General features: G+C 43.1%; 1 long non-coding RNA gene across 1 annotated transcript in view; it reads left to right on the top strand.

Annotated features, from left to right (window-relative positions):
- LOC137376189 (uncharacterized) overlaps positions 1-20,092 on the top strand; it is a 92,410-nt gene that overhangs the window by 6,728 nt on the left and 65,590 nt on the right. The gene's annotated exons all lie outside the window — the stretch shown is intronic.

Genomic DNA, 20,092 nt, shown 5'->3' with positions numbered 1-20,092 from the left:
TCAAGTCTCTCCAGTTCCTAACAAAGGATCTCAAATTGACGAGTAAAATGCCTTAATCCCTCTCTTAATCTGAAAACACCAGGGCCACATGGTAACACCGAGGGTTCCTTTTTTCGGCTGTTGTTCACCTACATGCTTGAACCGAGCAATGCCAAGCCATGCTTCAGGAAAGGGGCTCTATCAGTGAACAAATCCAGGTGCTTTGTTCCCCGCCTAGCTCTTTGCCAATCATTTTTCTCCTTAATGTACTACACTTCAAACAGAATCAAGTACAGCGCGGGGAAAGGAGACGAATATGCATTATCCTGCAGGACCTTGAGGGTTACACACTGGTATGAGTGGCCTTTCATCTAAATGGACTATAAATACACAGCCATCAATCACTGATTTTCAACATTTGTTGACTATTGCTCTTAGTCATAAAGCCAAAAGGACATCAGCAAAGCAAAGGCAAACTCATCAAGGTTTCTGAGTGCTCAGTGGTGAAATGTGCATTTCTGGAGTGCGTCTTGCCCTAAGCTGAGTTTTCTGGTCTCAGCGTTTACCCTTCATTACCCCACAGTTATATTGGGACAGTTTAATATCACAGCATTTGACTAACCAAGCAGAGACAAAACAATTTTGTTTTGATGTACAAACGGATAATTAACTAGCTTTTATTGTAATTCCTTTTTTAACGTTTCAGTGTAGAAGTGAAGGATGGTGGACAGATAGACCACAAAACAAGCAGTAGAACAAACAACAAGTATTGAGAGCAAAAGAGGAATTTCGATGCAAAGTTTTGGCATCATATGAGGATGACAAATAATGTCAGGAAATGTGAAAAAAAATAGTATCTTAATATCTAACTTCTGTTTTTCCAGTTTTGTTCCTACATAATAAATCTGTGTGCACCAGGAAATGTATAATCCCATTTATGATCGGTGAGTTTGGTTGCTGGGAGCATATGTGTAAGTGGAGTGCACTTTACACTCTCTTACAAAGTGCCAGTAGATTTCCTGCGGCTGTCTCAGTAAACTGCTCATTGATTATTCATAGAGATGGGATCTTCCTCTTCCAGATTCTGAGTTGACCTATCTGAGGTGTTTCTTTCGTTTCCCAACTGCGCTTTGCGAACAAATGTTTCTGGAAAATGCTCATCTGATATTCTGCGTGCAGTCATTTGCCTGGCATTTATATTGCCTAAAATCCCAATGGAGAACGCTGCAAAAGAACAGAATCATTTCATAATGTTGTGGAGAATTTATCCCTAAGGGACAGATCAAATCTTATTCATTCATTCTTTCTTTCTTTCTTTCTTTCTTTCTTTCTTTCTTTCTTTCTTTCTTTCTTTCTTTCTTTCTTTCTTTCTTTCTTTCTATCTGTCTATCTAGATATAATACATAAAATCTTCTAAACTGGTAATCATAATGGAATTAGTTAAAATTTTTGGGTAATCATTTCTTCATTACTAACTAACTCAGAGAACCAACTAACTTGTCTAACAAACATCTTTCATCAGGGGATTCTTGGCTCAGTGCCTACTGACACTGGTGTTCAGTATAATAATATTGAGGCAAACCATTCTTGATTGTATTAAAGGAGCTCAATTGCATTGCAAGAACTCTGTTGCTGTGGAAAAATACATTGCCATCCTCTTTCACAGTTTCCCAAGTGGATGTAGTTGGTAGCCACTGTTGCACAGGAATCATTGATTTTTATACCTTTAGTTGATACTAAGATTTCAAAATGTAACACTAGAATTCACTATTTGAGGTATTAGTGGGAAACTTTGTCTATGAGTTTAACAAAGACATTATCTTATTTAAAATAATTCAGTTGAACAGGCTACAATAGCTCATATTGCAAACAGATGGTTTCAGGCTACAGCTATTGCAAAATATATCTTAATAAAATTACCTTTCGATTGTGGCGAGCCAAAAGTTGTCATGAAAATAGTTAGCCACACGACTGGAAACACTCTCCTGTTCTCATATGTTTTAATAGGCAATACTTTAATCTTCCCAACCTCTGCCCTGGTCTTTTAGAATTAGAATTAGAATTAGAACATTACAGCGCAGTACAGGCCCTTCGGCCCTCGATGTTGCGCCGACCTGTGAAACCATCTGACCTACACTATTCTATTTTCATCCATATGTCTATCCAATGACCACTTAAATGCCCTTAAAGTTGGCGAGTCTACTACTGCTGCATGTTAGACATTAAAAAGTAAAACAGATGCAATTTGTAAAATACTTCATGTGAATATTCTAAGTGTTTATATTTCGGATACCGATTCCTTCCCCCTTTTTCTTATGTGCTGATTTCTGATACATATACGGTTGCCCTTTTGGGCTATCTGCTTGTCGTCGGGACAACACATCATTTTAGGTTCACTTGCTAAAGGAAACACTGCTGCAGCATATTAGATATCAGAACTTGCAATTAAAGCTCTCAAGCATGTTTGCAAGAGAATGGGAAAACAGAGGGGGATGGGGATGGGGATGGAGGAGAATGGGGGATGGATGGTGGTATTGTATCAGATCTGACAAATTTCCAGGAACATTCATGCAATTCTTTTGAGTCAGAGTTTGGGGTAGGGGCTGTGTTAGAGAAAGTTGGCCATGATATAGTACATAAGAACATAAGAAATAGGGGCAGGAGTAGGCCATGCAGCCCTTTGAGCTTGCTCCACTATTCAGTAAGATAATGGCTGATATACTTCAACTCTACCTTCCCACCCCATCCCCATATCCCCTGATTCCCTTAGTGTCTAAAAATCTGTTGATCTCAGTCTTGAGTTCAGTTCTGGAGCTCTTCTTGTTATTCTCAAGAATATGTTTTGAATCTGTGGCTGGAATTTTATGCCCGCCAAAAGAGCAGGTTGGTGGCATTGGCAGGGGGAGAGTGCGTAAAATGGAGTGGGAGGCTGGGGGCGGGGGAGGCGGGGGGGGGGTCCTTCCCAACCTGCTTCCGCCTCCAATGCCAATTTACGCAGGACAGCGGTGGCAAGAAACGGCCCGCCCACCCCAGTGGGCAATTAATAGACCAATTAATAGCTACTTAAGAGCCTCCACCCGCCGTCATGGGTATTTTACGTTTGGCAGGTGGGTGGCTGAGGCCTCAAAAAGCCCCCCTGCTGAAACTAGGCGGCCTTCTTGCAGGCTTGGGGGCCCCCCTGATTGGGCATCCTATGTCCCACGGAGGGCTGCCCCTGAAGCCCCAAGCAGCCCCCAGGCACAACACGCCCACGCCCCCCCCACCATCAACCAAACCCCCCTTGCCTCACCGGGGCCTGACTGATTATCCTCGGCAAGGCCCTAAAGACCCTAAAGACCTTTTTTCCAGGGCCGTCCGTCATCATCATCCTGAAGCTGGGTGTAGTTCCAGCAGTGGCCACCACTCCCAGAGGCGCTGCTGAGGCTAAGAGCTGCCAGCGCACTGATTGGCCGGCAGCTCCATTAGGCGGGACTTCCTGCCTCAAGGCGGTGGAAGTTCCACCCAAGACCAATTAAGGACCTGGGGAATGAAAAATCTGGTCTGGAACCCCAGGCCCGCCGCAGGCGGACGTGCCCCCGGCTTTCCAGCCAGTGGATGGGACCAACCCCCACCCACCGTTCAATTCTGGCCTGTATAAATGCTAATTCCTTGTTTCCCATTTGTAATGAAGCATCCATTTGTGTGGAGTAGCAGGAGCATCATGGTTTCCAAAAGCATATTAATTGCATTTGATTTTTGATTCCTGTCCTAGAAATATTATTCCAAAGACTGGCTTAGTTATTTTGCCTCTTTGTACATGTCCCACCCTGGTATTCCAGTTGTCTCTATCTCTCTCTCTCTCTCCTTCCCATGATTAACTCTGCAATGCCATCAAGGAACCTAGAACCAAGCTCAGGGACTGCAGTTGCTAATGGAAGCAACCTGCTTAGAGTACTATAAAAAGCGATGATAAGTAAAATTTTAAAGATATCACAGTTTTATTTGATTCAAGATAACCTTCTAGATCTTTCTCCCTCATGTCTTTATCTAGCTTTCCCTTAAAGGCATCTATGTTATTCTCCTGAAGTACTCCTTGTGGTAGTTTTCATTACTTTCCTCATTTGCATTACTTTCCAAATAAATTCCAGACAGTCCTTTTTACTATTTACGTTGGTGCAAAGCGACTGCTACACTTCTTATTAATTGTGCCTGTGAAACCCAGGAGAAAATGGTTGAACCAACATCTCAATATTCAGTCATTACTTTTTTGACATCTCTAATTAGACACTATCACACAACGGTTTTTCATTGCTTTTTGCACAGGATCCAGTCATTCATCTTCCAGTTTCTGTGCTTGATCAACATTTGCTGGATTGCAAATTTCCTTGCATGATGCTTGATTCAAATTTAGCTGATTGATGCATTCTGTTTATTTTGGCAGCACATCACAAGGAAACACAGTACCTTTCATTGTATAGAGAAACGATTGGTTGCTAGTCGTCCAACTGTTTTGCTTAACAGGAAGAACTCACTCCATTAGCGTTATTCCAGAACTTGACTTCCTGTCTGAACTGCTCCCTAGTGGTTCATCAGTCTGCCACTCTGATGAACTGCATCAATGTTTTTATAAACTCAGTATGGGTCATGAATCATCTGCATACAGTCTATTGCTGTATAACCTAAAAGTCTGATCACAGTTTGGACATTTTTACTCTTGTTCTCAGTTGTCATTCCATGCTGGTTGTGAGGGTGATCATTTTATTTCTTACACTGTCCTTGTTGCACAACCTTCTCCATATCCAGAGAATATGAATTTTAATTTTGACGGTGAGCCTCTGTCAGATAAAATAGGGAGTCAAAGCTTAATTTCTGCTTTGTCTACCAGCTACAGTCTTTTATTTATTTATTTTTTTTTTTGATTAGAGATACAGCACTGAAACAGGCCCTTCGGCCCACCGAGTCTGTGCCGACCAGCAACCACCCATTTATACTAATCCTACACTAATCCCATATTCCTACCAAACATCCCCATCTGTCCCTATATTTCCCTACCACCTACCTATACTAGTGACAATTTATAATGGCCAATTTACCTACCAACCTGCAAGTCTTTTGGCTTGTGGGAGGAAACCGGAGCACCCGGAGAAAACCCACGCAGACACAGGGAGAACTTGCAAACCCCACACAGGCAGTGCCCAGAATCGAACCCGGGTCCCTGGAGCTGTGAGGCTGCGGTGCTAACCACTGCGCCACTGTGCCGCATGATTCATGTGATCATAAATGCAAGAAAAAATGGGACTGATTGTTTCATACATAATAGAGCACATCATTTTCAGTTTAAAATAGTAATAGATCAAATGTGGTCAAACTTTATAAAGTACCCATCAGTGTAAACCTACCTCTTTGACCAAGCTTTTGGTCAACTGCCCTAATATCCCCTTACGTGGCTCGATGTCAAATTTTGTTTGATAACATTCCTGTGAAGCGCCTTGGGGACGTTTTGCTACATTAAAGGGTGATATAAATGCAAGTTGTTGTTGTTTTGTGCTGAATACCAGTTTGTTCACTACCTATTTTATAGAGTGTTCATAAGTGCATATTTGATATCACTGCCATTCAACACCAGTAGCGTAGAAACCATAATCTGTGTGTATAGCTTTTTTCAATTCATTTAAACTTCAGATGCAGGACACCTTAAATTTAAACTTATCTAAATTCAAAGTCTGGACAAAAATATCTCAGTACATAATGGATTAGTGGGGAAGCTCCTCCCTCCAGGACCAAAGGTGATTCAGGGAGACACTGTTCATTTCATTCCCGGAACATAAATGAAATGGACACCTTTGCAGGGGACTTTTCCAGTCAGCAACGGCATTTAGACCCCATCATCTGAAAATTACATGGCACATGACAGTAAAACAAAAAGCACATATATAAAGGATATAAAAATCCACATACTTGTTAGTTGTCCCCTTCCCATCAATATAAAAGGCTTATAAAACATGGCAATGTGCAACCAATGAGGCATTACTTAGATAAAATCCAGACAAAGTAGAGCAAAAAACCCCACTGCTTCTGAAAAGAAAGATTTCCTTGAAAGAAAACACCATCTGAATCATGCGAGCTCTGCCAAGATCTCTTCAGCAAAGAATCCCAGCTCCCCAATCTGGGGTTTAAAATTTATTTTGGGGCTGATTACTGCATCTAAGTCAGGGTTTTCATGCTCCTGTTGTAGGCTGTACTACCAGCCTCCATCTATGTGTTCCTATAGTGACAGGATGATGACCTATCTACTAAACTGTCATTCATTTTTGATCATCGTTGGACATGTTGCTGGGTTTCATCTGTTAGGTGGAAATGTTTGAGCAAGTGCTTGATTTACAAACACAAAACAATACAGAAGTTTCCTACCTGCAAAATAAGGTGATTTCCATTAACCATCAACTTTAAACACCCAATCCGAACTCAGTAGTGGATGGAACACGAGTGGGCCTCGAGTCTGTTCCACACATACAATGAGATCAAGGCTGATCTGTGACCTAACTCTATATACCCACCTTTGTCCCATATCCCTTGATTAACAAAAACCTGTCAATCTCAGATTTAAAATTAACAATTGATCTAACATCAATTGCTGTTTGTGGAAGTGAGTTCCAAACTTGTACCATTTCTGTGTGAAGTGTTTCCTAATTTCACTCCTGAAAGGTCTGGCTCTAAGTTTTGCACAATGCCCCCTAGTCCTAGGACTCCCCAGCCCTCAGAAATAGTTTCTCTGTATCTACCCTATGTGTTCCTCTTAATATCTTGAAAACTTGGTGAATGTCACCAAGGAAATTAAGTTTTAGATCAACAAATGAAATAAATTGGACTTCACTTTAGATTGATTCTAACTGTGAAAGCAGGCCCTCACTGAATCAGATGAGAAAGCCCATTGCACAGGTTCAGTTCAGAATTTAAAAAAACAACCAGATAATCACCTTCGCCATCGCTCTGTCCACAACAAAGCACAAGTCACCAATCAGACAAGACATCTTCCATCACTGGAGAAACATCAGAAGACTCCCTGAAAGGCAGGTGGCCCACAGGATAGGAAGATCACTAGTTTCACTGGCACATTCTTTTACTCCTTCAAAAGACAGAATCAATCTGTTAAAAACTGAGCCTTTTTCCTTCTGTCACCTTTGCTACAGCCTTTTTAGTGACAAAACATTGAACCAATAATAACATCAAATAATGAGGATGGCTGCTGTTGTAGCAGTAACAACAGCAACAACAACAAAACCTTGATTTATATAGCACCTTTAATGTAATGAAAAATTCCCAAGGTGCTTCACAGGAGATTATCAAAACAAAACTTGACACTGAGCCACATAAAAAGTCATTAGGACAGGTGACCAAAAGCTTGGTCAAAGAAATATGTTTTAAGGAGCATGGTATAGCAGGAGAGAGAGGCGGAGAGGTTTAGGGCAAGAATTACAGAGCTTGGGGCCCAGGCAGCTGAAGGCACGGCTGCCAGTAAGGGAAAGGCTAGCTGCTAAGAACGGGTGAAGAAGGGGTCTTAGGCTCCCCTCTGGCCCCTTTCCTGGTTTGGCCATAACAGGATTTAACTTTTAAAAACACGGTGTTTTAGCTTCACCTCAGTGAGTCTTTACTCACAGCTCTCTAATTACAATTGTAAATGAACCAATCAGATAGGCCTTCTTAGGTTAAAACAAGAAAGGTGTAAGTTTATTAACCTTAACACTCTAACTCTGTTAAAATTACTTAAAATATGAGATGCAACCTTGCTAGCATGCGTACGAGATAAACACACACACAAATAGATACGGAGGAGGAGAAAGAATCAAAAGGGGAGGGGTTGGAGTAGTAGATGGAATTCAGTTACTGTCTTTAGTTTTGCTGTAAAGTCCTTGGTTGGAATTGCAGTCTTGTAGTTTTTTTTATTTTATTTTTCATTTTAGAGATACAGCACTGAAACAGGCCCTTCAGCCCACCGAGTCTGTGCCAACCATCAACCACCCATTTATACTAATCCTATATTCCTACAACATCCCCAGCTGTCCCTATATTCCCCCACCACCGACCTCTACTACGGGCAATTTATAATGGCCAATTTACCTATCAACTGCAAGTCTTTGGTGGTAGGAGGAAACCGGAGCACCCGGCGAAAACCCACGCAGACACAGGGAGAACCTGCAAACTCCGCACAGGCAGCACCCAGATTTGAACCCGGGTCGCTGGAGTTGTGAATCTGCGGTGCTAACCACTGCGCCACTGTGCCGCCCATATGGTGGGGACCAATGCACACTTTCAAACTTGCTTCTCTGCTACCAGAAGGCTGACGAGGTCCTCTGTCTTCAGGTCTAAGTTGCTTCCGTTTGTCCCTGGGACTTTGAGAGAGAGAGAGACAGAGAGAGACAGAGAGTGGGGTAATAAAAGCAAAATACTGCGGATGCTGGAAATCTGAAATAAAAACAAGAAATGCTGGAACCACTCAGCAGGTCTGGCAGCATCTGTGAAAAGAGAAGCAGAGTTAACGTTTCGGGTCAATGACCCTTCTTCGGAACTGACAAATATTAGAAAAGTCACAGGTTATAAGCAAGTGAGGCAGGGGTGGGGCAAGAGATAACAAAGGAGAAGGTGTAGATTGGACAAGGCCACATAGCTGACCAAAAGGTCATGGAGCAAAGGCAAACAATATGTTAATGGTGTGTTGAAAGGCAAAGCATTAGTACAGATTAGGTGTTAATGGACTGAATATTGAACAGCAGCAAGTGCAAACCTGAATAAAAACAGTGGGTAAGCAATCTGAACAAACTAAGATGAAATGAAATAAATGCAAAAAAAAAGGATTGTAAAAAATGTAAAAAAGAATGTAAAAAAGAAAAAAAGAAAAAATAACTAAAAATGAAAGTAAAATGGGGGGCTGTCATGCTCTGAAATTATTGAACTCAATGTTCAGTCCGGCAAGCTGTAGTGTGCCTAATCGGTAAATGAGATGCTGTTCCTCGAGCTTGCATTGATGTTCACTGGAACACTGCAGCAATCCCAGGACAGAGATGTGAGCATGAGAGCAGGGGGGAGTGTTGAAATGGCAAGCAACCGGAAGCTCAGGGTCCTGCTTGCGGACTGAGCGGAGATGTTCCGCAAAGCGATCACCCAGTCTGCGCTTGGTCTCCCCAATGTAGAGGAGACCACACTGTGAGCAGCGAATATAGTATACTACATTGAAAGAAGTACAAGTAAATCGCTGCTTCACCTGAAAGGAGTGTTTGGGGCCTGAGATAGTGAGGATAGAGGAGGTAAATGGGCAGGTATTACACCTCCTGCGATTGCAGGGGAAGGTGCCATGGGACAGGGACGAGGTGGTGGGGGTAATGGAGGAGTGGACCAGGGTGTCGCGGAGGGAACGATCCCTTCGGAATGCTGACAGGGGAAGGGAGGGGAAGATGCGACTGGTAGTGGCATCACTCTGGAGGTGGTGGAAATGGCGGAGGATGATCCTTTGGATATGGAGGCTGATGGGGTGGAAAGTGAGGACAAGGGGAACCCTGTCACGGTTCTGGGAGGGAGGGGAAGGGGTGAGGGTAGAGGTGTGGGAAATGGGCCGGACACGGTTGAGGGCCCTGTCAACCACAGTGGGGGGAAATCCTTGGTTGAGGAAAAAGGAGGTCATATCAGAAGCACCGTCATGGAAGGTAGCATCATCAGAGCAGATGCGTCGGAGACGGAGAAACCTGGACAACATTCATGCTTGGGCTGATAAGTGGCTTTTTTACATTTTTTACAATCTTTTTTTTTGCATTTATTTCATTTCATCTTAGTTTGTTCAGTTTGCTTACCCACTGTTTTTTTTCAGGTTTGCACTTGCTGCTGTTCAATATTCAGTCCATTAACACCTAATCTGTACTAATGCTTTGTCTTTCAACACACCATTAACATATTGTTTGCCTTTGCTCCATGACCTTTTGGTCAGCTATGTTGTCTTGTCCAATCTACACCTTCTCCTTTGTTATCTCTTGCCCCACCCCCACCTCACTTGCTTCTAACCTGTGACTTTTCTAATATTTGTCAGTTCCGAAGAAGGGTCATTGACCCGAAACGTTAACTCTGCTTCTCTTTTCACAGATGCTGCCAGACCTGCTGAGAGAGAGTGGGGGTTGGGGTCGGGTGGGGTGGGGGGGGCAGATAGCTTCCTTCCCTGTTGTCTTCAAATTGCAGTCTGCCCTTTCTGTGTGGCACAATTCAAAAAGTCCCCAGGTTGGCCAGCAGGTTAGTCATGTGCCCAGCTTTTTGTTTGAAACAGCATCATCTGCGAAGATTGTTGATTTCAAAAGTTCTCCAGTCACACTCAGTGGGGGGTGTGGGGGGGGGGGTGGTGAAGCTTTGTCTCTTACAAAGTCATTGGCTCTCAATGTCTTTTGATCACCATGACTGACAAAACCCATCTCACTAATTCAATCAGTAAGCACTCCCATTATCCCTCTATGCAACTGTCTCTCAGAATGCAAATATGCAATCATGTTTTAACTGTTCAGCTCTGTGGCCCTTTTAAACAAGTTATGTTCAGTGTCCAGGGTTCAAACGGCATTCCATATGACGAAATGAATTTTTTTCCATTTGGCTGGTGTGGTTTCCGTCACACTAGCTGATCTTTAAGTAGGTCATTTATTTTCATACTTCAATCATTGCATAAGTAAGTGCAATTTTTCCACTGGGTGCAAGGTGAGGTGAGAGTGACTGCCCTTGACATCAAGGCAGCATTTGATAATGAGTGGTATCAAGGAGCCCTAGCAAAACTGGAGTCCCTAGGAATCGGGGAAAACTCTCCGCTGGTTGGAGTCGTACCTAGCACAAAGGAAGATGGTTATGGTTGCTGGAGGTCAATATCTCAGTCCCAGAACATCACTGCAGGAGTTCCTCAGGGTATGGTCCTTGGCCCAATCATCTTCAGCTGCTTCATCAATGATCTTCCCTCCATCATAAGGCCAGAAGCGGGATATTCGCTGATGATTGCACAATGTTCAGTACCATTCGCGACTCCTCAAGGCACTGAAGCAGTCCGTGTCCAGATGCAGCAAGACCTGGACAATATTCAGGCTTGGGCTGATAAGTGGCAAGTTACATTCACACCACACAAGTGCCAGACAATTACCAACTCCAACAAGAGAGAATCCAACCATCTCCCATTGACATTCAATGGCATTACCATCGCTGAATCCCCCACTATCAACATCTGGGGGTTGCCATTGACCAGAAATTGAACTGGACCAGCCACATAAATACTGTGGCTACAAGAGCAGGTCAGAGGCTGTGAATTATGCAGTGAGTAACTCACCTACTGACTTCCCAAAGCCTGTCCACCATCTGCAAGGCACAAGTCAGGAGTATAATGGAATACTCTCCATTTGCCAATCAAGCTGCTCCAACAAAACTTAAGAAGCTCAACACCATCCCGGACAAAGCAGCCTGCTTGATTGGCACCCCATCCACCACCTTCAACAGTCACCACCGACGCACAGTTGCAGCAGTGTGTGCCATCTACAAGATGTACTGCAGCAACTCACCAAGGCTCCTTTGACAGCACTTTGCAAAACCAAAACCTCCACCCACCTGCAATTTCCCCTCCAAGCCACACATCATCCTGACTTGGAACTATATTGCCTTTCCTTCACTGTCGCTGGGTCAAAATCCTGGAACTCCCTTCCTAACTGCCCAAGGACTGCAGTGGTTCAAGAAGGCAGCTCACCACCACCTTCTCGAGGGCAATTAGGGATGGGCAATAAATGCTGGCCTAGCCAGCGATGCTCACAACCCTTGAAAGAATATTAAAAAAAGGTTGGTATGAGGGGTCCATATATATTGCCTACTATTAGCTGCACTGTTACATCAAGTTTCTCACTTTGGCACAGAAGGTTCCTGCAATAGAAAGGAAAGATGATCTGTTGTCCCAGAACCTATTTTAATGAAGCTGAAGATGCTGGTAGCACAGCCACACCTGTTGGCACCAATTCACTGCTTACAAACTTGGGTGTGCTTGAGACCAGGCACCCGATTTTGCCTCCTCAGCCTTCAAGGTCGTGACAGCACCTCACAAGATGAAGATTTTGACACAAGTACCCCAGGATAGATTTTCTTCTGAGCTGCTTGCTGGGTGTCTGACAGGTGTGGCATTCCCGAGGTGCCTGTCAGACGAGAGATGCAGACAAGTTTCCCATTCCAAGCAAACTCCTGGCGTGGACAGAATCCTCTGGATAGGCCCTTGTGCTGGGAGTCAACTGAGAAACAGGAGGGCAGATACAGGCTTGGAGAGCAGAAATTCTGGACAGCATTCAGAGTTGGGTGCCAGGTGTGGTGGCGCTGGGGTAGATGGGGGAGGAAGGGGAAGAGGTCAGTAGGGTGAAGTAGAAACTCCAAAATAAGTGGAGTAAAAGTCATCTTGGGCCATCACATGAAATAGGCAGCATTGCACCTGCCAATATTGCATTGTTTCCATTGAAGTCAATGGTTCCTTCAGCTATCCCTCTGCTGGAGTTCCCCAATGTTCTGACAATGAGAAGAGGGTATTGTATTCTAACACAGCAACCAACAAGTACTCTCGGTGCCAGCCCAGTGATGCTAGAGATGCTGAGGAAATCCCAGCATCATGGAGTGGAGGTACACCCTTGATGTAACCATTGTCCTCATTGTCCATAAGTCTCCAGGAATTAAAACATTAATATTATGGACACTGCTGGAGCAACACAGGAGAAAGATCCGAGGCACCTTTGCAAAAATCATTTTCTTTGAACACTTGATGCTTTAGTTATAAAAATATTGGAGATGGGATAAAAAGACTATTTGATTGGCCAAAACCGTTGGAAGCAGATTTGACAACCCCTGGGTGTAATGGGTGTCCACCCTTTATCCTCCTCACTGCACCTGGGAATTGCCCAGGTGCCACAAACAGGAGAATCCAACCTCAGGTCGACAGAATGGAAGGCAGGCTTATTCCAAATTCATTTTCTATTTTTGTAAACAATACATAAAACTTACATAATAAATATAAAAATGCCAACTGTTGAAAGGAAATCTGAAATAAAACCAGTAAGTGTGCCAAGCATCCAAAAAGGAAAAATGATCCATACTTTGCGTGTAACACTCCATTAGATTTGGCACATTGCAGGAGTCCCTTGCTTCTATGTCACATACTAATGGTTATTCTGCACATCTTCTTGCATTTCATAGTATCCAATCATAAGAAGATATCTGACAGAAACACGGTATGCAAAAGTGGAAATGTTTGGACATTGTTTTGAAATTCCTGGTTGATCACAGAACAAGATCATAAGTTACAAGTTAAGATTGCATGCAAAACAAAACCCACATCAAATAGAAGAGATAAACTCAATACATGGCTGGTAAAACAACAGACTGTCATCTATGAAATGGAGAGAAGGAAAAATCCAGCTAAATCTCTGAAAACCTGTTGACATAAACAAGGATATTAGCATGGCAATCGAGAGAGGTGGCATGTCTTTGCAAAATTTAAGTACACAGAGACTGATGTAAACAGGGTATTGTTCGGTTCAATGAGGACTCAGAGCCACAGAAGTGATTGATGGATTTTGGAAGGGAAATGCAACGATGTTCCAGTATATAGAGTGCTTAGAATCAGCGAGAGGCTGATAGACACTGAAATGAACATAGGATAGTCTAAAACTATCTTGGGGCAGGGCATTTGCAAATTAATATGAAACTCTATCTAATCCATATGAGATATAATTATTTTTTGAAAGTACAAGGCTCAACAGGGTAGATGCAGGCAGGGTGTTTCCCCTGGCTGGGGGTGGGGGCTGGTGGGTGGTGGTCCAGAACCGGGGACACAGTCTCAGAATAAAAGGTAGGCCATTTGGGACTGAGATAAGGAGGAACTTCTTCACTTAGAGAGTGGTGAATCTTTGGAATTCTCTATCCCAGAGGGCTGTGGTGGCTCAGTCATTGAGTATGTTCAAGACAGAGATCGGTAGATTTCTAGATAGTAAAGATATCAAGGGATATATCAGCCACGATCTAGTTAAATGGCGGAGCAAGCTCGAGGGGCTGAATAGCGCATTCCAGCTCCTATTTCCTATGTTTCTATGCATTTAGGTATCAGGTTATTATATATAGAAGTCACAGAATGGAAGGTAGCATCTCCTATACAATAGAGATTGTTGTTCTATTCCAGAAAGCAAGGCAGTGAAGGATAGAACTGGAGCCTAATCTTTACACACTTTATAAGCTTTTATTTACAGAGACACACATTACAAACATGCACCTCCTAACCCAAAAAAAGTCTCAGTTGCCATCTTTTCCTATTTGTAGGAGCACAAGTGAATCCTCAGTTAATGCCCACCACCTACATGCAATTAAGCACGCAATTAATATAAAATTAACAATAGAGATCCTAAAAATCTGTGAACCCACTCTACTGCCATTATAGTGGCAGCGCAGGTTTTCCAGTGCACTAGCCAGTTACACACAAACCCATTGGAATTTCTGGGGTATTCCATAAAGTGACTCCCAACAAGAGGAAACAGTGTTTTCTCTTTGTCCTATGAAAACCTTTCATGTTCCCTTGTCACAAAATCCTCAAAAAGAGGAAATAGTCTGACTCTGTTCAAACTATCACTATCTTCATTATATAAAAATAAACCTTTATTAAGCCTCCTCATATCCCTCTTTGCTTTAAAAATAGTCCCAATATTTCAACTAGAGTTTTCTATTCATGCTATCAAGCTGATGAATGCATACTGTGTAGTTTCTGTTAATTTAGTAGTGGGGCATCCAGTTCTGTACTCTGTACTCCAACTGTGGCCTTGTTCAAATTTATTATAACCTCTTTGCTATTGTGCTCTATACTGCTATTTATAAAACCCTTACTTGCACACATACTTTGAAGGCATTGTGTATTTGCACCCCCAGGTCTCTATTCATCCATGCCTTTCAGTATTTTTGCATCGAGTTTATCCTCCCTTTCCTTGTTTTTCCTTCCAAAATGTATTGCTTAGAATTCTCCCCATTAGATTGCATCTGCATTCCAGTAACTGTTCATGTTGTCCTGAAATCTTTTACAAGCTTCTTTGCTGTTTACCAACTCACCTACTTTTGTGTCATTAGCACATTTTGATATTGTGCTCCCTAAGCCCAAGTTCAAATACTTTCAGATGCAAATAACAAGATTTGCTAGATAGTGTTAAATCAAACTACCAGGCTAATATTCCCAGTTGGATAAAACCTGCATATTTAGTGAAAGATGCCAGGATATTAATGATAAGCAAAGACACATTGAGCACATTAATGTATCACGAGCTAGTGTGACTTGGGTCAATAATTAATCATGTTCCTGATATTATAACTGATTATTATTTGATTAACTAGGAACTAACTAGCCAGAAGGAACTGTGCAGCTGCGAGAACCAGGGCAATAAATGGAGAGAATAAAGTCCTTCCTCACTTCGGATTTAAGGAAGTGGATTAACTAGGACTGGTAACATGGTTTCTGCAAGCCTTCCTTTATTCAAGGCTGTTGACTAGACTCAAGAACAGAGTTTATGAGTTTGGGACGTTTTATTACATTGATGGTGCGATATAAAAGCAAGTTTTAGTTGTACAATACCCATAAAACAAATATAAGGATTAACTAATCATGTGTGGTATAAACTGACCAAAGAGAAATGGTTAATGAAATGAAAGCACAAGGAATGGAAGGATAAATTCAACACGAATGGTGCAATACAAGATATCCCCAGTAAATTCATTTTCCCCACAGATTGCTAGTGTAGGGGTGATTGGCCAGCTGAATTTATAACTCGATGAAGCAGCCTGAATGATGGCATTCAAATTCTTGAAAATTTCAGCTTTTGGACTGACCTATTCGGCTGTGTACAAAACAGAGACATGCGATATTGCTTTACAGATGAGCATGCCATTGTATGTATCCAGTCAATCATTTTCCATTGTCACAGGTTGCTGATGATGGGTGAATAGTGCCTCTATAGATGATGTGACAGCACCAAAACTACCTTTTATTTGTTTAGGGAAAAAAATCACTTAGTTCCTTGAAGGATGGACAGTTCTTAATTCTTTTGGTGCATTTGATCTCTGTGTCCCAATGTCTTGTTTTCTCTGACAGTCTAACAGCAAGTCTGCATCCATCTTTCCTGATACTGTAATGAGGAGCCTGGTAATAGGGTGAGGGTAGGATTAATGTAGTCACTAAATCTCTATTGATTTAGTGAAGAGGTCTACATTTATCTTTTGATGATTTTGTTAGGTGTGTTGTTCTCTTGGCACAGAAAATGAGAGTAAGCATTAATTTCAACTAGCAGTACAGCAGAGACATGTCTTTTTATAGAGAAAAGAACTTGCATTTATAAAGCACCTTTCATGACCTCAGGTCACCCCAAAGCATTTGCAGCCAATAGTGTACTTCTGAAGCGCAGTCACTATTGTAATGTGAGGAATGCAGCAGCCAACTTCTGCATAGCAAGATCCCACAAACAGCAAAGTGCTGATGACCAGATAATCTGTTTTAGCAATATTGTTTGAGTGGCAAATATTGGTCCAGGACATTGAAGACAACTCCAAGCAACCACCACCACCACCACCCCACCCCCAACCCCCCCACCACCGCCACTCCCCCACCCACCCCCACGTGCTACTTTGAAATAATGTCTATGGGATCTTTTACATCCAACTGACAGAGCAGATGCAGCCTTGGTTTAATGTCTCACCCAAAAGATGGCACATCCGATGTGTGTCACTCCCTAGTACTGCACTGGGAGTCTCAGCCTGGATTATGTGTTCAGGTCTGGCCTGCTATGCCGGAATTCTCTCCTGCCAATTTCGGCAAAATCCACCTTTACAGGCTCCAAAAACCAATAAAAAACACCTGATGGTGAAAACTTGTTTTGCAACAGCGCATTGCAGTTTTTTGTTATTTGTTCATGGGATGTGGGCGTCACTGTCTAGGCCAGCAGTTATTGCCTATCCCTAACTGTCTTTGAGAAGATGGTGGTGAGCCACCATTTTGAACCCCAGCAGTCCGTGTGGTTTGGATACACCCACAGTGCTGTTAGGGAGGGAGTTCCAGGATTTTGACCCAGCGACAGTGAAGGAACGGCGAAATAGTTCCAAGTCAGGATGGTGTGGGGTTTGGAGGGAAACTTGCAGGTGATGGTGTTCCCATGCTACTGCTGCCCTTGTCCTTCTAGGTGGTAGAGGTCACGGGTTTGGAAGGTGCTGTCAAAAGAGCCTTGGTGAGTGGCTGCAGTGCATCTTTTAGATGGTACACACTGCTGCTGCTGTGCATCAGTGGTGGAGGGAGTGCGTGTTGAAAGTGGTGGAAGGGATGCCAATCAAGCAAGCTGCTTTGTCCTTGATGATGTCAAGCTGCACTTATCCAGGCACGTGGAAAGTATTCCATTACACTCCTAACTTGTGCCTGGTAGATGGTGAACAGACTTTGGGGAGTCGGGAGGTGAGTTACTCATCGCAGAATTCCCAGCCTCTGACCTGCTCTTGTAGCCGCAGTATTTATTTGGCTGGTCCAGTTCAGTTTCTGGTCAATAGTAACCCCCAGGATATTGATGGTGCGGGATTCAGCTATGGTAATGCTGTTGAACATCAATAGGAGATGGTTAGATTCTCTCTTGTTGGAGATGGTCATTGCCTGGCACTTGTATGGCACAAATGTCACTTGCCACTTATCAGCCCAAGGCTGAATGTTGTCCAGGTCTTGCTGCACATGGACATGGGCTGCTTTAGTAGCTGAGGTGTTATGAATGGTGCTAAACATTATGCAATCATCAGTGGACATCCTCACTTCTGACCTTACGATGTAGAGAAGGTCATTGATGAAGCTGCTGATGGTTGGGCTTAGGACACTACCCTGAGGAACTCCTGCAACAATATCCTGAGGCTGAGATGATTGGCCTCCAACAACCACAACCATCTTCCTTTGTGCTGGGTATGACTCCAACCAGTGGAGAGTTTTTCCCCTGATTCCCATTGACTTGAGTATTCCTAGGGTTCCTTGATGTCACACTCAGTCAAATGTTGCCTTGATGTCAAGGGCAGTCATTCTCACATCACCTCTGGAATTCAGCTCTTTTGTCCATGTTTGGACGAAGGCTGTAATGAGGCCAGGAGCTCTGGTGGAACCCAAACTGAGCATTGGTGAAAAGATTATTGTTGAGTAAGTGCCACTTGATTGCACTGTCAACAACACCTTCCATTACTTTGCTGATGATCGAGAGTAGACTGATAGGATGGTAATTGGCCAGATTGGATTTCTCCTGCTTTTTGTGGATAGGACATACCTGAGCAATTTTGCATTGTGGAGTAGATGCCAGTGTTGTAGCTGTACTGGAACAGCTTGGCTGGGGCGTAGTTAGTTGTGGAGCACAGGTCTTCAGTACTACAGCTGGGATGTTGTCAGCACTCATGGCTTTTCCTGTATCCAGTGCGTTCAGCTGTTTCTTGACATCACCATCATTTGCACTGATTAGGTTGCCTTCCTATTGATCCTTAGGGCATGATTTGCATTAATCAATAGTGAGTGGATATGCGTAAAATTGTAGTGCACGTGCTACCTTATTGGTTTGATGTTTCTAATGCCTTTTTCAATTGGAATTTAATTTTACTTGGTGCTAAACATACACAAAACAGGGAATTCAACTTCCATCACAATCTTCTAAAGAACAGCTAAAAGCTTATTTGTTCCAAAACACAGTAGGAAATAGATGAAGCCTACAAGATAGCCTTTGTCTCGGGGTCTATGTATTGTATTTCTTGGTCCAGTATTACATTTCTGAGCCTGTCAGAGGCATCAGTCTATCATATTTCCTAGATTAGCAAACTATTTCACGTCTTTGTCAGGAGTTAAAGGAGAATCTAAAGTGTCGACTACCCAGTGAATGTGCGATGCCAATGGCACAGATGAAGACGGCTCTATCCACCTTCAATGCTACTGGCTCATCTCAAACTCCTGCAGATATCATAGCAGTTAGGCATGTATGTCAAGGTCAATCACGCAGCGAAGAGCTCCCTAGGTCAATAGGGCAGGATCCAACACGATATTTATTTTCCTTAATCCCATGAGCAAGCAACAGAAGAGAGGATTTTTTTTGGGACATAGCTGACCTTTTTCTTTTCTGGAGAGGTTACACTTACATTACAACTACCAGAATTAAGTTTGACTCCAGAATAGGGAAGAATTTATTTATTTTATTTAGAGATACAGCACTGAAACAGGCCCTTTGGCCCACCGAGTCTGTGCCGACCATCAACCACCCATTTATACTAATCCTACACTAATCCCATATTCCTACCACATCCCCACCTTCCCTATCTTCCCCTACCTATACTAGGGGCAATTTATAATGGCCAATTTACCTATCAACCTGCAAGTCTTTGGCTGTGGGAGGAAACCAGAGCACCTGGCAGAAACCCACACGGTCACAGGGAGAACTTGCAAACGCCGCACAGGCAATACCCAGAATTGAACTCGGGTCGCTGGAGCTGTGAGGCTGCAGTGCTAACCACTGCGCCACTGTGCCACCCCAAATGTAATTCTGTGTATGTTCAGGTGCTGCACAATGTAAACCAGTGGTTCTCAAAGTGTGGTCCGTGAGAGTCCTCCAGGTGGCCGTGGCCTGGTCCAAAATGGAAGTCACTGACATGAAACTCCACGGCCAAGGCCATATGAGAAAACAGGACAGAACTCTTACCCTTGTGTGGTGCCAAACGGATTAGGGATGGCTTGCCCCTTGCCCGCTATATGGCAACGCTTTGCCTGTCTCTGTTGCTGGCACACAGTCTCCACCGACCCCTCATAGCACTGGAAATCATAGGACAATGAAAAGAGGGCCAGATTTGGTATTTCATGTCTCCATCCCTTTCAGCTGTGCATTGCTACTACGGAAGAAAGCATTTTCCAAGCTTAAGCTTCAGGGAAACTGTTCCCATCAAATCATGTTTCAGATAATATTTATGCATGGTTTCACATCTTTTTTTAACCACTTCAGATTCACTATTTCATAATAAAGCAAATAATTCTCATGAATTAAAATGAAATCATTGATGTTTTTTTTAGGTCTTGGGTATTGGC

This window comes from Heterodontus francisci, chromosome 13, assembly GCF_036365525.1.
Source record: "Heterodontus francisci isolate sHetFra1 chromosome 13, sHetFra1.hap1, whole genome shotgun sequence".
In the NCBI taxonomy this organism is placed as follows: Eukaryota; Metazoa; Chordata; class Chondrichthyes; order Heterodontiformes; family Heterodontidae; genus Heterodontus; species Heterodontus francisci.
The sequence above is the reverse complement of the archived record's forward strand: the minus strand, read 5'-3'. Positions and strand labels throughout refer to the sequence as shown.